Genomic DNA, 13,802 nt, shown 5'->3' with positions numbered 1-13,802 from the left:
GAGCCTTATCTGTTGTACTACCTTTCCAGCACTGGCAATGATATTTTAAAATCAGTCATGTGGGCTGGAGCGATAGTATACCAGGTAGGGTATTTGCCAGCACAAGGCTGACCTGAGTTAGATCCCTGATATCCCATATGGTCATCTACACACCTCCTACCCTAACACTGCCAGGAGAAACCAGGAGCATCACTGGGTGTGGTCCTAAAACCAAAATAAACAAATCAGTCTACCAAAGTAAATCTAAAACTATCCTGTCCTATCCTGTCCTCCCGTTGTTCATCGATTTGCTGGAGCAGGTCCAGTAACGTCTCCATTGTGAGACTTGTTGTTACTGTGTTTGACATATGGAAAACGTTGCGGGTAGCTTGCCAGGCTTTGCCATGCAGGCGAGAAACTCTTGGTAGCTTGCCAGGCTCTCCGAGAGGGGCGGAGGAATTGAACCCGGGTCGGCTGGGTCGGCCACGTGCAAGGCAACCATCCTAACTGCTGTGCTATCGCTCTAGTCCCTAAAACTATCATGGAATAAAATATTTAAACATTTAAAAATATGTGGAGTTCATGCCCAATTCAGTCAGTTAATCAGTGGCTGAATAAATAGCAGTACTCCTACATAAAAAAATCATTTAAAAATATTACAGGGGCTGGAGAGATAGGACAGCGGGTAGGGCGTTTGTCTTGCACGCAGCCAACCCGGGTTCGATTCCCAGCATCCCATATGGTCCCCTGAGCACCGCCAGGAGTAACTCCTGAGTGCAGAGCCAGGAGTAACCCTTGTGCATCGCCAGGGGTGACCCCAAAAAAGCAAAAAAAAAAAAATTACAGAAAAAGCACAGTAACAAAATAAAAATCAATTGGCCTACATCAAAAGTAAACATCTGTGTTATCAAACAAAAAGGAAACCCACTGATGGGAGAAGATGTATATCACTTACATGATATGGAACCATATACAAGCAAGAATATATAAAGAACTATTAAAAAAAAGCAACCTCATTTAAAAAATAAATGAATAAAAATGTAAACAGGGTTGAAGAGAAAATATAGGACACAAGGCATTTACCTTGCATGCAGTTGGCCTCAGTACAATCCCCTTGTACCATATATGGTCCACCAAGCATTGCGAAAAGTCACTCCTGAGCACAGCGTCAAGACCAAGAGGAAAGAAAAGGTAACAGTTCTGAACAGACATTCCTTACAAAGCAGATAGACAAAAACGACTCGGCTTCAACCCTCAGAATCCCATACGGTTCCCTGGGCATTGCCAAGTGTGGTCGAAAAACCAATGTGTATGTGTGTGTGTGTGTGTGTGTGTGTGTGTATAAACGGCACTGGAGAGTGCAAACCCAGAGTCTTGCACATGTAAGGTCTCTACTTTTTTCCTTGCTTTATGCATACACACACACACACACACACACACACACACACACAAATAGCCATCGGAATGCATGTGAAGTGGTATCTGTATACATTCCCTATCTTAAAGTAAGTTCTTTTTATCCCAATTTCATTGAGTTTATATGATGAATTAGTGCTGAGTACTGTCAAAAGCTTCATCTGCATCTATTGGTATGGTTCTATTTGGTTTTATTTTGTTTCAAATGCTTTGGGTCCCCTGGATCAATGTGCATGGCTCCCTCTAATCATGGAAAAGTACTCAGTACCATTACGTTGTCCACAAGCAATTCTTACCCTTTCTTGTTTTTTACCTCTCCTACTTTTCTTGATTTTATGATGTGAAGTTTGTTTCTTTAAATGACGTCTCAACCATCTCTTTTAATTCTCTACATCTCTTAAATTCTCTTTCCATTTTCCTCTACTTTACTGAAGATGTTGTGTACCTTGTTCTTGAGGTCACTGACCTTAAGTTTCAGCTTCTTCCATTCTGTTGCCAAGTTCTGATACTGGACTTCTCAGCTTATTCATTTCTGCATGAACAAGTTCTTTGATTTATTTTTTTCCATAAGACTTTTTTTTTTTGGGCCACACTGGCAATGCTCAGGGGTTACTTCTATCTCTGTGCTCAGGAATCACTCCTGGTAGTGCTCGGAGAACCATATGGAATGACAGGGATAGAACCCAGGTCAGCTGCATGCAGGTACATGCACTACCTGTTGTACTATCTTTCTGGCCCCATAAAGCTTTTTAGCATTCACTGATTCTTTTCATTAAGCATCAAGAGGAATGTTTCTCTGAAATCTTCCTTGGACCGTTTCAGCAGTTCTAAAATAGAACCTACCCATCAATGTGGATGAATTCTTTTCTTTCTTTATTCCTGGTGCTTTATGGAAGCCCGAGTGGGAGGAAGAGTTCCTAGTACTAGCTGGTCCAAGCAACAGACTGGTGCTCCTGTTTGCATAAGCTGGTGACTATGGCTCCAGTGATTTCTGGCAGCCACAGATGCCCTTTTACCAGCTGTAAAGATTCTGGGCAGCTGCAGTCAGAGAACTCGAGATGTGCCAGGCTGCAGTTAACTGTGAGCCAAGTTGTTCAATCTTGGGGGATGAAGGGTCACATTAGCAGTGTCCCAAAGTACTTGAGCTACCTAGCAGGAGGGCCTGATTAGTAGCTAGACTGGTCTGTGTGCAAGTCTGCCTTCTGGGGGGGAAAGTACTACGGTGTTGTTGGTCCTGTCCCCCATGTGGAACTGAGGAGTACTCAGTCAAGATTGGTGAGCGTCTACATTGCATTCCTGTTCAATCCGGTGTGCTCCTACTGGGATGTCGGAGTTGGGAGATGTTGCGCATCCACAAATGCAGCCACATGCTCCAGAAAATCCAGATTATTTAATTAGACAGTTTAGCCAAAGGCCAGGTGGAAGCAGTTGGGATGTGAGTGTGGCTGCCAGGGTTTTGGTGGGCTTTTGGCCTGCCCTGCCTCCCAAGATCACCCTCAAGGTCTCAGCCAGGACTGGTTACCTGAGAAATTTTTGTGGGTAGTTATCTCTTTCACAATTTATTTATGAGTCTCTGGAGCAGGGCCGGTGGGTGGGCTTACATAGCACCAGCAGTGGGATGTGGGTGGAGCTGCTGGGGCTTCTGGAAGTATGCGGAGGTGAGTGGGTGGGAGGAGGTTATCCATCCCAACTCCGAGAAAGCCTGGACACTTTGCTAGAGCATCACAACCAATCTTGGAAGAAATGTCAAGCCAAGAGAAGTAACAGGTATACCAGTCTTTGGGCTGAAAATCCTGGGGCCTCCTTGGGAGGGGAATGGGCTGGGTCCCTGTCCTGCTCAAGTCCTGACAGCTGCACCCACACCCAACAGACTCTGTCACATAAATGACTTTAGATCCACTGCTTCACAACTAATCTCCGAAGTCTCACAAAACTCCCTGGTGTACACCAGTCTCTGGGCTGAAATCTCTGAGGCCTTCTTAGGGTGGGTAGCCTGTCCCCAGCCCCCCAGCCCCACCCCTACACTGCCAGAAGTCCTAGCAGCCATACCACATTCCACAGTTTCCATCATGTAAGAGACCCAACTTCAAAACTAAACTCAGAAGAAATGCTAAGCTGATGAAAGTCACAGGTATTCTGAAGGTCTTTGGAATGACAACTCTGGGTTCTCCTCAGGAGAGGAGCAGGCCAAGAAATGTTCCAATTCTATAGCTTCTGGAGCATGCAGTCATATCTGTGGCTGCACAGCACCTCCATATTCCACAATACTGACAGCCTAGTAGAAGCACAACAAAATAGATGGAAAAACAGCAGAGAAGCCCACTAAGCTCAATAAGCAAAAATGCAGAAGGCTCAACTAAGCAGTAAATATTTGTTCAATGACTTCAGTCACTGTGAGATATAACAATTTTCACAAATTTTCTTTCATTAAAAATGTTTTTATAATTCCACCTACTATCCTATTGTAACAAGTAATCAGAATTCAGAGTTCCTGCTAAACTGAAAACATAAAGCCGGGTATAATCTACGAAAGAGTCCATGAGACAAGCAGTGGGGGGAGGGCAGCTTAATTCTTTCACAATGCCTGTAGAGGATCTGGCAGTGGTGAAAGCCTAGAAAACGCATGAAAGGCTCTTTTATAATTAGGATGAATGTAGAGCACAAAAGCAAAATCAGATGACCTACTTAGAGCTTTGCTTTTACTGATGAGAATTAATTCTTATTCCAGATTAGTCTCTTTCTAGAAAAAGAAGACCTTATGTAATGGCTAGAAAATTTAAACACAGGAAAAAACATCAATTTTAAAACTTACCCTTTAAATATTGGTTCAAGACCTAGAGTTATAGTTAAAAAAAAATAGCAGAGTTCCTAAGGTTCTGAGATATGTTCCTGTTTACCTTAGTATAATCATATGTTCTTTGACTGCTGGGCTTTAAGGAAATTTAAATTCTATAATCCTCCAATGAGATCAGAAATTTGGGCTTATTGCATTATGAGAAGAAATAGCTTCTTTCCACTCCCAGAACCCACATAAAGCAAATTATCATGAACTGTCTTGGAAGTTAAGGACTGATTAAATTCCCTCCAAGTTTTAGGGAACCACTCAGCTGCTCAGTGAACCAACCAAGTTCCTCTCGTATCAGGTGGTGAGGCAAAGAAAGAAACGCTCCTGCCCTTGAGCAGCTCACATCTCAGATGTTCACTCATCGAGTTTTCTCATATTAACTAAATAAAACAGTTAAGATTAGTCGATAAGATTAGTCAATAAAATACAGCATACAGGAGGTAAATACAGCTCTTCCTCAATTAAACTCATTTACTCTCCTTTATGTAGAAGAGTAAGAGAAAATTCTTATTTCAGTCATCTTTTCCATGATTAATTTCCTATTTTTAAAAATGACTCAATCTGCTCTCCCTGTGCCAAATCAAAGGTACTCACAGAATGCTGATTATAAGGACAAACTGGAAACAAAGAAGAAACTTGACATGGTTTATCTCCCTGTGGATTCATTACTTCCTATATCTCTTCCTGGCTTGTCCTTTTCATTCTCTTCCTTTCCCTTCGCACTCTCATAACCTTTTTGCTTGTTTGTTTTGACTTTTTTGGCCACACCACTATCCTCAGGGCTTACTCCTACCTAACACTGCATTCAGGAATTACTTCTGGCAGTACTGGGGGAACCGTATGGGATGCTGGGATCAAACCCAGGTCAGCCAAGTGCAGGGCAAATGCTCTACCATTAACCTTTTTGGCCCATAACCTTTTGCTTTGAATAAATAATTAACAAATAAGCATCAGAGAGTTCTATCTAGAACCTAGATTTACTGATTCCCAATTCACTAATCTTTCTGAAGGAAAATGAGATAAAAATGGCAGGGCCAAGGGAAGTTTCCCAAAACATATTAATATATAACATAGTTCTAAATCTATTTTTCACCATCCTCCACTCCCCACTTTTATTGGCATTTAGTCAATAAACTACTTTTGCTCAGAAGCTTCAGCTACTAGTTCACTCACATCAGCCAGGTCTCAGCTTAAAAACTGATCTGGTTAATTACGTATGATTCGCTCTCATCCTCCCCCTACTTCAATTAGTCTCTAACCACTGAAGCCTACTCACTACTTTCACAGAACTGCATATGTATTTACCACCTGTCAGTTGTAATCAAAATTCTGTGCTCCAGAAGCTAGAGTGATGGTACAGCGGGTTAGGGCATTTGCCGTGTGCACAGCCAACCTGGGTTTGATCCCCAGCATTCCGTATGGAAGTGATTCCTGAGTACAGACCAGGAGCAATCCCTGACCATTGCTGGGTGTGGCCCAAGAACCAAAAAAAAAAAAAAAAAAGGAAAAGAAAAAAAAAGATTCTGTGCTCCAAGTAGGTCAAAGACCACATCTAGGGGCTGGGGAGAGAGCTCAGGATGCACATACCTTTCATGCTGGTGGCTCCAGGTTGGATCCCTGGCACCTTACAGCCCCTAAAACACTGAGCCGGGGCATAATATTGTTGGGCATGGTCTCAAAATAACAAAAGACCACATCTACTCTGCTCAGAGAAACCACTCTGCACCTAACAAGGTGCCCAACTATAATAGACATTAATAGTATTGGCAAGAGTGCATTTAAGTCAGCTACTCTTATAGGCAAAGTAATACTGTTGGAAAACATCTCAATTCCTGAAATGGGATAAAAATTCAAAACCTTTAGGCAAGGCTAGAAACATTTATAAATAGTCTCTACAAAAATATGTCATCAAAGGGGCCAGAGCAATGGTACAGTAGGTGGGACATTTGTCTTTCATGCAGCCGACATGGATTCAATCTCCAGCCCCCAAGCACTGCCAGGTTAATTCCTGAGTGCAGAGCCAGGAATAATCCCTGAGCATCATCAGATATGACCCAACCACCCACCTTGTCCTGTCCCCACACCCCCAAAAATGTTGTATTATATTTCAATTATTTCTACAAACTATTTAAGTGGATAATTAAAATCTGTATAAGGTCTGGAAAGATAGTACAGTGGGTAGAAAGCTTGCCTTGCACATGTCTGATCTAGGTTCAATCCCTGGCACTCCATATGGTCTTCCAAGCAGCACCAACCCCCCGCCAAGAAAATCTATACGTATTTATTAGCACATTAATACTTCAAAGTATCAACAGTATTTTTGGTGGGGTGCCAGAAAGTGAACCCAGGCAAATGTGTGAAGCATTCGCTCTACTGCTCAGTTATATCCTGACCCAAAGCAAAGGATTAAACGTAACTAGGGGTAGGGGTCAGAGAGGAGAAGGAATGGGAAGGTTTGGGGCCATAGAGATGCTCAGGGCGGTGCTAAGCTGGGGGGTTGCTGCCAGTGGCATTAGGGGGACAATATGTGGTGTCAAGGATCAAATAGGAAAGCCACATGCAAGGCAAATGCCACAACACCTATACTCTCTCTCCGGCCCTAAAATTAAATTTTGGGGTCAGAGGTCTGGGGCCAGATCTGACTGTGCTTAAGGTTTATTCCTGACTCTATGCTCAAGGATCGCTCCTGAAAGAACTGAGGGGGATCATAGGACAGAACTCAAGAGGATCATATGTGATTCCAGGATAAAACTGGGATCAGCCATGTGCAAGCAAGAGCCTTAACCCTGTACCCTGTACTTTCTCTCTGGCACAAACATTCCTGTTTGTTTCTGGGGCACACCCAGCAGTTCTCAGAGCTTACTCCTGGCTTTATGCTCAAGGACCAGACCTGATGGTACCAGGGATCATACTGAGTCATGAAAGGCAAGTGTCCTACCCACTATACTATCTCTCCAGCCCTAAAATTAATTTTTAAGGGTTTGGGGAGATAGCTAAAAAGGCTGGAGTAAAGGCAACAGAAACAAAGAATATGAGAAATGGTCTTCCATAGAAAGCTTGCCGCTGGGTGTGTGTATGGGGGTGCGGGGGATACAGGTCCGGGAAGAGAGCACTGCAGCATGATGCAGGGAAGTAGTCACCCTGGAGGAGGACGGTGTGTGATATTCAAGATACCCTATGAGCAGCAGTACTGTAAACCACAGTGCAGAAAAGGAAAGGGGGGAGGGGAGAGTGAAGGGAAAAGTTTTTCCCATACAGGTAGTCTGGAGGGGAGCTGGGATGGGGTGGGACACTGTGGAGGGAAGTGGACACTGGTGGAGGGATTGTTTGTTACTGGAACATTGTATGCCTAGAACTCAATCATGAATAACCTTGTAACTTCGTAATTAAATGATTCAAAAGAAAAATAAAGAAATAGGGTAAAAGGGTAATAGGTAAAAATGGACCATGTACCTAGCATGTGGAGACAAAGATAACAAGATTGATTCCTGGTATTTCATGGCATTCAAACACTTTCAGTGTAGCTGTCACAGTTTCCCAAGCACTGCCAAGGATTGGCCCTGTTGGCTACTGGACACCACTGCACCTATAAGCATTGCTGGAGAGGTCCATGACCCCAAAGAACCTTAAGAGGTCAGAAAGATGAAAGATACATCTGGAGATATATGTACAGGAGGTCAGGCATTTGCTGTGTACAAGACACGATGGAACCTAGTGTTTTTATTTTTTTCATGTTTTGTTTTTGGACCAAACTCGGAGATGTTCAGCGTTTACTCCTTACTCTGTGCTCAAAAATCACTCTTAGTGGTACTCAAGGGACTGTGTGGGATGCTGGGGATCAAACCCCATGCAAAGCAAGAACCCTATTCCCTGTACTATTGCTCCGGTCCCCACCAACCAGGATTTGATCTTTGGCACTACATAGGGTCTAAGCTGTCTCAGGAGTGATCCCTGAGCACAGAAGCAGGAATAATTCTTGAGTTCAGCCAGGTGTGGACCTAAAACAAAACAAAAAACAAAACACCAAGAAAAAAATTTTTGATAAAAATAAATTTTAACAAATTTTAAAAGAAGAAAAAAATCATGGTAGATTGTTTTGCAAAGAGAGCTACAAAAACTCCCATACCCATACATTTTATGGTAAGACTTTGGTATGCATATCAAAAGATAAATGCCTCCACCCCGGAACTTGAGACTTGCTTGAGTCAACAAAATCCTTTCAAAGTTGACACCCTAAGAGACCTTATGGCTTTCATTCTGCTCTGAGAATCACTGCTGCCATACCTCAAGATGATCTTTCTATACAAGAAGAGAGGTGCTGGAAACCAGAACGACAGCAGGTAGCACCTACCTGACACAGAGCTAATCCAGGTTCAATCCCCCACAACACATATGGTCCCCCAAGTCCTGCTAAGGACTACTTCCTGAAGGCCAAAGGAATAAACTATGAGCATCACTGGGTTCTTTTGCCAAAAAAACAAAACCCAAACAAACAAAAAAAAAAAGAGAGGTCAGCAGAAACTCAACACAAACTGGCAGAACTGTTTGAGACAAGCTCAAGCCCAAATAAACCAATAGCTGACTATAGCTGCATGAATGACTTTAGTCAACACTAGTGAAACACCCCACAGCTAATCAGCAGATTGCTCATTCAGAGAGTCATAATCTGTAAATCATAAATGGTTGCTCTTTAAACTACCAAGTCTAGAGGACCTTTGTTTTGCAGTAATAGAGCAAATACAGAAATATTTTCTTTATTCCCCTCCCTCCCACAAATATTTTCTTAAGGAAAAACAGACTACAGAGAATCATAATACTTAGGCATTATTAACGTTACATCTTAGTATCTAAGTTATAGGATATCAAGAAGAAAATAAACATTATCTGGAGGCTTTACATACTCCTCTGGGAAAAAGAAATAGTTTTTGGTTGCATGCAGAATAGCTGTATCAAATTAAGCATGGCTTTGCAATTGAAGAAAAGTAAGCATTAAGATTAAGGAAATGCGTATGGGGACAAAGTTGACAAGGAATAGATTTAAGATTTTCTCTCAGTTTGACTGACTACAGCATCCATATACTTCATCAAATATTGTTCTGATAGTATGAAAGTGTTCTGGGATGAGATTTACATTTCAACTGGTAGACTTAGTACAGTTTGAGGTGAAGGGTGGGGTAAGGAGACATATCCTCTGGAGCTCAGAGGTTACTCCAGTGGTGGTCAAATGAACCAGAGATTAAATCCAGGGTTTTCATATGCAAACCGTTGACTCCAACCCTCAAAGCCAACTCCCTGTCCTTACTGATAGACTCTGAATAAAATATAACATAGGCAGGTTGTATCAAACCCAATGAAGGCTTGAAAAGTACAGGACCTCCCTCAAACCCGAGGTAAATCTCAAACTCCCCAAATACTTGTGTGTTGTGTCTCTAGTCTTCCCGAAGTTTAGACTTCCCAAGTTTCTGCAATTATGTGTCAGTTCCTCAAAATAAACATCTTTCTAGATATGTACACGGTGCACATATCTTATTGGTTTTATTTTTCTGACAAACACAGAAAGAAGGCACAAGACAACAGAACAACTATCTTCAAAAAGTAAAATAGTTGCCAACCCAGAAAGACTCTAGCTCTCCCCAGCAAAAGATTCTAGAAGAAGGGGCCAAGGAGATATTTCAAAGGTCTGGAGCATGTGTTTCACGTGCTGGAACTGTGGGTTTGTTCCCCTGAACCACATGGGCCTCGAAGAACCACTGTGAGTAACAACCAAGCAATGAGCTGGAAGTGTGCCTTGAATACCACACAAGGTAAGGCAGGCATCCCTCACCCCTAAAACAATGAATCATGTAGCAGTAAAAACATAAAAAAAATTAGACCAAGCCCAGCAAACAAAATCCAATACCAGAAACACTAAGAAATGACTTAGAGGGGAGGCAAGCATATGCTATAACATATGCTACAATATAAAACTAAAATATAACCAAGTAAAATGTACTTCAGAAATTTAGCCATAATTATTAGAAAACATATAGATAATAATTCTCACAAAATTAATTCAAAATATAAAAAGCCACAGGATAATCTGAGCTTCACCAGGAACGACCCCTGAGCACAGAACCCAGACTAAGGCCTGAGCATCTCAAGATGTCGACCAAAACTCAGAAACAACAAAAAAGCCACAGGATTAACCTGGCAAATGCCAGAAAGACTGTATAAAACACCTAACATTTAAGAAAATGTGTTATTAATTAGAAAAAGAAGAAAGATGATGACACACTTGCTGTGTGCCAGGTCCTGTCTCTGGTATTAGAAAGGAAATAGAGAGTAAAACCTAACTGAATTTGTGACTTCACTGAAGGGAAAAGCATAGGAACAAAACACTAATATGAAACAAAGTAACTCATAGCAAGTAGGTAGGGCAGGTAGGGCAATCTCCTTGCACATACCAAACCCGAGTTCAATTCCCAGTAGCCCATATGGTGCCCCAAGCACTGCCAGGAGTGATCCCTGAGCACAGAGCCAGAAGATCTGAGCAATCACGGATGTGGGCACCCCCCAAAAAACAACACAAAGAGTCACACACACACACACACACACACACACACACACACACACACAAATATGGCAAGTAACAGAAGAATACAACTCTAAGAGCCTATAAGAACATTTGACCAAGTCGGGAGCCCAGACAAGGCCTTCCTGAGTCACTGGCTCCTGGGTTGAGAAGGATAAATAAGAGTTAAAAGGGAGCCAGAGTAATAGTACAGTGGGCAGAGAGCTTGCCTTGCACACTGCCAACCCAGATTTGATCCCTAGGACACTGCATGATCCCATGATGCCCCCCCAGGAGTGATCCCTGAGTGCAGAGCCAGAACTGGGTTCCATCCCCAGCATCTCATATGGTTCCCCAAGGAATGCCAGGAGTGGTCCCTGAGTACAGAGCCAGGAGTAAGCCCTGGGCACCAGAGTGTGTAGCCCAAAACAAAAACAAAAACAAGGGGTTAGAGTGATACTATAGCAGGTAGGGCACTTGCCCTGCACACGCTAACTAGAGTTCAATCCCCGGCATCCCATATGGTACTGTGCCTCACGAGGAGCACAGAGCCAGGAATAAGTTATGAGCACCAAAGAATGTGACCCAAAGTTGAAAAGGGGGAGTGGGTTAAAACAACGAATACCATAGGCATTAAAATGACACAAAGTTATGGCAACTGCATACAAAAGTAATGTTTTAGACAAAAATGAACAAATTCCTTTAAAAATCGTGAACTAGAGGTCAAAGATACTATGGCGTGTAGTGCTTTTGCCTTGCACGCAGCAGACCTGGGTTTGATTCCTGGTATCCATATGGTTGTCAAGCACTGCCAGGAGTAATTCCTGAGTGCAGTCCCAGGAGTAAGCTCTGAGGCTGCCAGCTGTACCCGCATCCCCCAAAACTCTCTTGCAGAAAAATGAAATTAAATCATAAACTATCAAAATTCTTGAAGCTATCAAATGTTTATTTCTAAATACCCACATAGCTCCACTGACAAATAGCAACATCAATTTTTTACTTCTTCCCCAAAATGAAGGTAACTTCTAGACTCTCACTTTTCTGTCAGCACTATACTGATATCAAAGCAAGTCTGAATCAAACTCTTTTACTCTGAATCTCAAACTGCTTTTACACTCAGCAAATGACCAAAATAGGTGAAGAACATAGCTTGGTTCAGAGATGTATTTTTCCTAGAAAACTGAAAATTTTCTAGAATATGAAATTTCCTAGAAACTTGAAAATCAATTATCTTCTTAGTAGTAAAGGCCAGAATGAAAAATTATATTGTAATAGACAAATGTACATTTCAGTCTTAACTCATCACTACCACAGCTTAGAAAAGCCATCTCTCAGTATTAAAGTATTTAGGGGAGAAGGGCCTCCTACGGGGTACTCAGGGGAGCCACTCCTGGCATTCTCAGCCAACTGAGGTGGCAGTTCAGTGTAAGGGCCTGAGGATGCAGCACTGTTCAGGGCCTGTGATCCCTAGAGCCTGCACAGCTATACCTGGCAGGAATTGAATCCTGTACTCCCTCCCTGGCCTAGTATATCAAATGTATATCACATATGCAAGACAAGTACCCTACCACTTGACTTATCCAGAGCAACCTCTCCTACTAATTCAGAGGACTATTTTGAGCACGAAAAAAATAGCAAGTACAGGGGCTAGAGCAACAGTACAGTGGGTAGGGCGTTTGCCTTGCACGCATCTGCTCCGAGTTCGATTCTCAGCATCCCATATGGTCCCCTGAGCACCGCCAGGAGTAATTCCTGAGAGCAAAGCCAGGAGGAACCCCTGTGCATCACCAGGTGTGACCCCCAAAAAGCAAAACAACAACAACAACAACAACAAAAACAGCAAGTGTAATACACATATAAATTTTATATACAATAAAGTAAAACCTTCACCATAGGTTTGTAAACAGTAACCCTTAATATGCCCCTATTTCTTTATATTTGTGCTCACTTATATTCAATGCTTTATTATGTCCAAAATGGCCAGCTGTATTCAAATTATACTCTGGGAGGCTTAGGGGTACATCTGACTGTGCTCAGGGCTTATTCCTTACTCCAGACTTACTTCTGGCTTATTCCTTACTCCAGACTTAGCTCTGCAAATAGGAATCACTCTTGGTGAAGTTTGTAGACTATATACAATGTCAGGAATTAAATCCAGGTCAATTGCAAGCAAGGTAAGTGCCGAACCCACTGTACTATGTCTCCCAGCACAAAGAACGTATTTTTTTAAGTATTGATTTTCATGGTTTAGATCAATCCCTCACCTTTATTCATGTAAAGAGGATCAAGAGGCTACAAATTCTGGGGCCAGAGTGATAGTACAGTGGGTACGGCGTTCGCCTTGCACGCCGGGTTCGATCCCCGGCATCCCATATGGTCCCCCAAGCTTCGTCAGGAGTAATTCCTGAACGCATATCCAGGAGTAACCCCTGAGCATCACTGGGTGTGACCCAAAATGCAAAAAAAAAAGAGGCTACAAATTCCTAAGACTACATTCGAAAGTAAGTATTCTATTTGTTCCTTGAATTTCAAATTTTGCACCTGTAGAGATAACAATGGTAGCATATTGGGGCCAGAGATATAGTACAGCAGGCGGAGCACTTGCCTTGCATACTGCCAGCCCACTGTTTCCCTGACACACCTGAGCCCACCGAGAGTGACCGGAGCACAGAGCCAGGAATAAATTCTGAGCACTGCTTGGATATGACCAAAAAAAGGGGTAGGGGAATGGTAACATATTTTCTACTTTAATACTAGTAATTTTCCATGTTAATACCAATAACGACTTGGTATTAACAGTTCATTCTATCCCTCTTTTGCTAAGTCACCAAGGGATATGGTAATAAACTGAGAATTTATTCTGACATTTCTTATGCCAGAAATTAGCAAACTCCAGGTATCCTGGCTTTGACGAGGTTTGGGGAACACACAAACTTTTTTTTTTTTTTTTTTTTATTAGTGAAACACCATGAGGTACAGTTGTAGATTTACAATTTTTTGTGCTTGGGTTTC

The 13,802-nt window shown here is 42.3% G+C and overlaps 1 protein-coding gene across 4 annotated transcripts in view; it reads right to left on the bottom strand.

Moving 5' to 3' along the window:
* The window catches only part of PTPRA (protein tyrosine phosphatase receptor type A), a 140,050-nt gene that overhangs the window by 87,169 nt on the left and 39,079 nt on the right, over positions 1-13,802 (bottom strand). Inside the window, exon 1 of one of the 4 annotated variants that reach the window (XM_056121202.1) lies at positions 1,063-1,085. The exons of the other annotated variants lie outside the window; for them this stretch is intronic. The gene's annotated coding sequence lies outside the window, so the exon portion shown is untranslated. Of the gene's footprint in view, positions 1-1,062; positions 1,086-13,802 lie in introns of those variants that run through there. 4 annotated transcript variants of the gene reach the window in all.

Source organism: Sorex fumeus, unplaced genomic scaffold (assembly GCF_029834395.1).
Source record: "Sorex fumeus unplaced genomic scaffold, SorFum_2.1 ptg000044l, whole genome shotgun sequence".
Classification (NCBI taxonomy): Eukaryota; Metazoa; Chordata; class Mammalia; order Eulipotyphla; family Soricidae; genus Sorex; species Sorex fumeus.
Note: the sequence above shows the minus strand (reverse complement) of the source record. Positions and strands in the feature narration are given on the sequence as shown.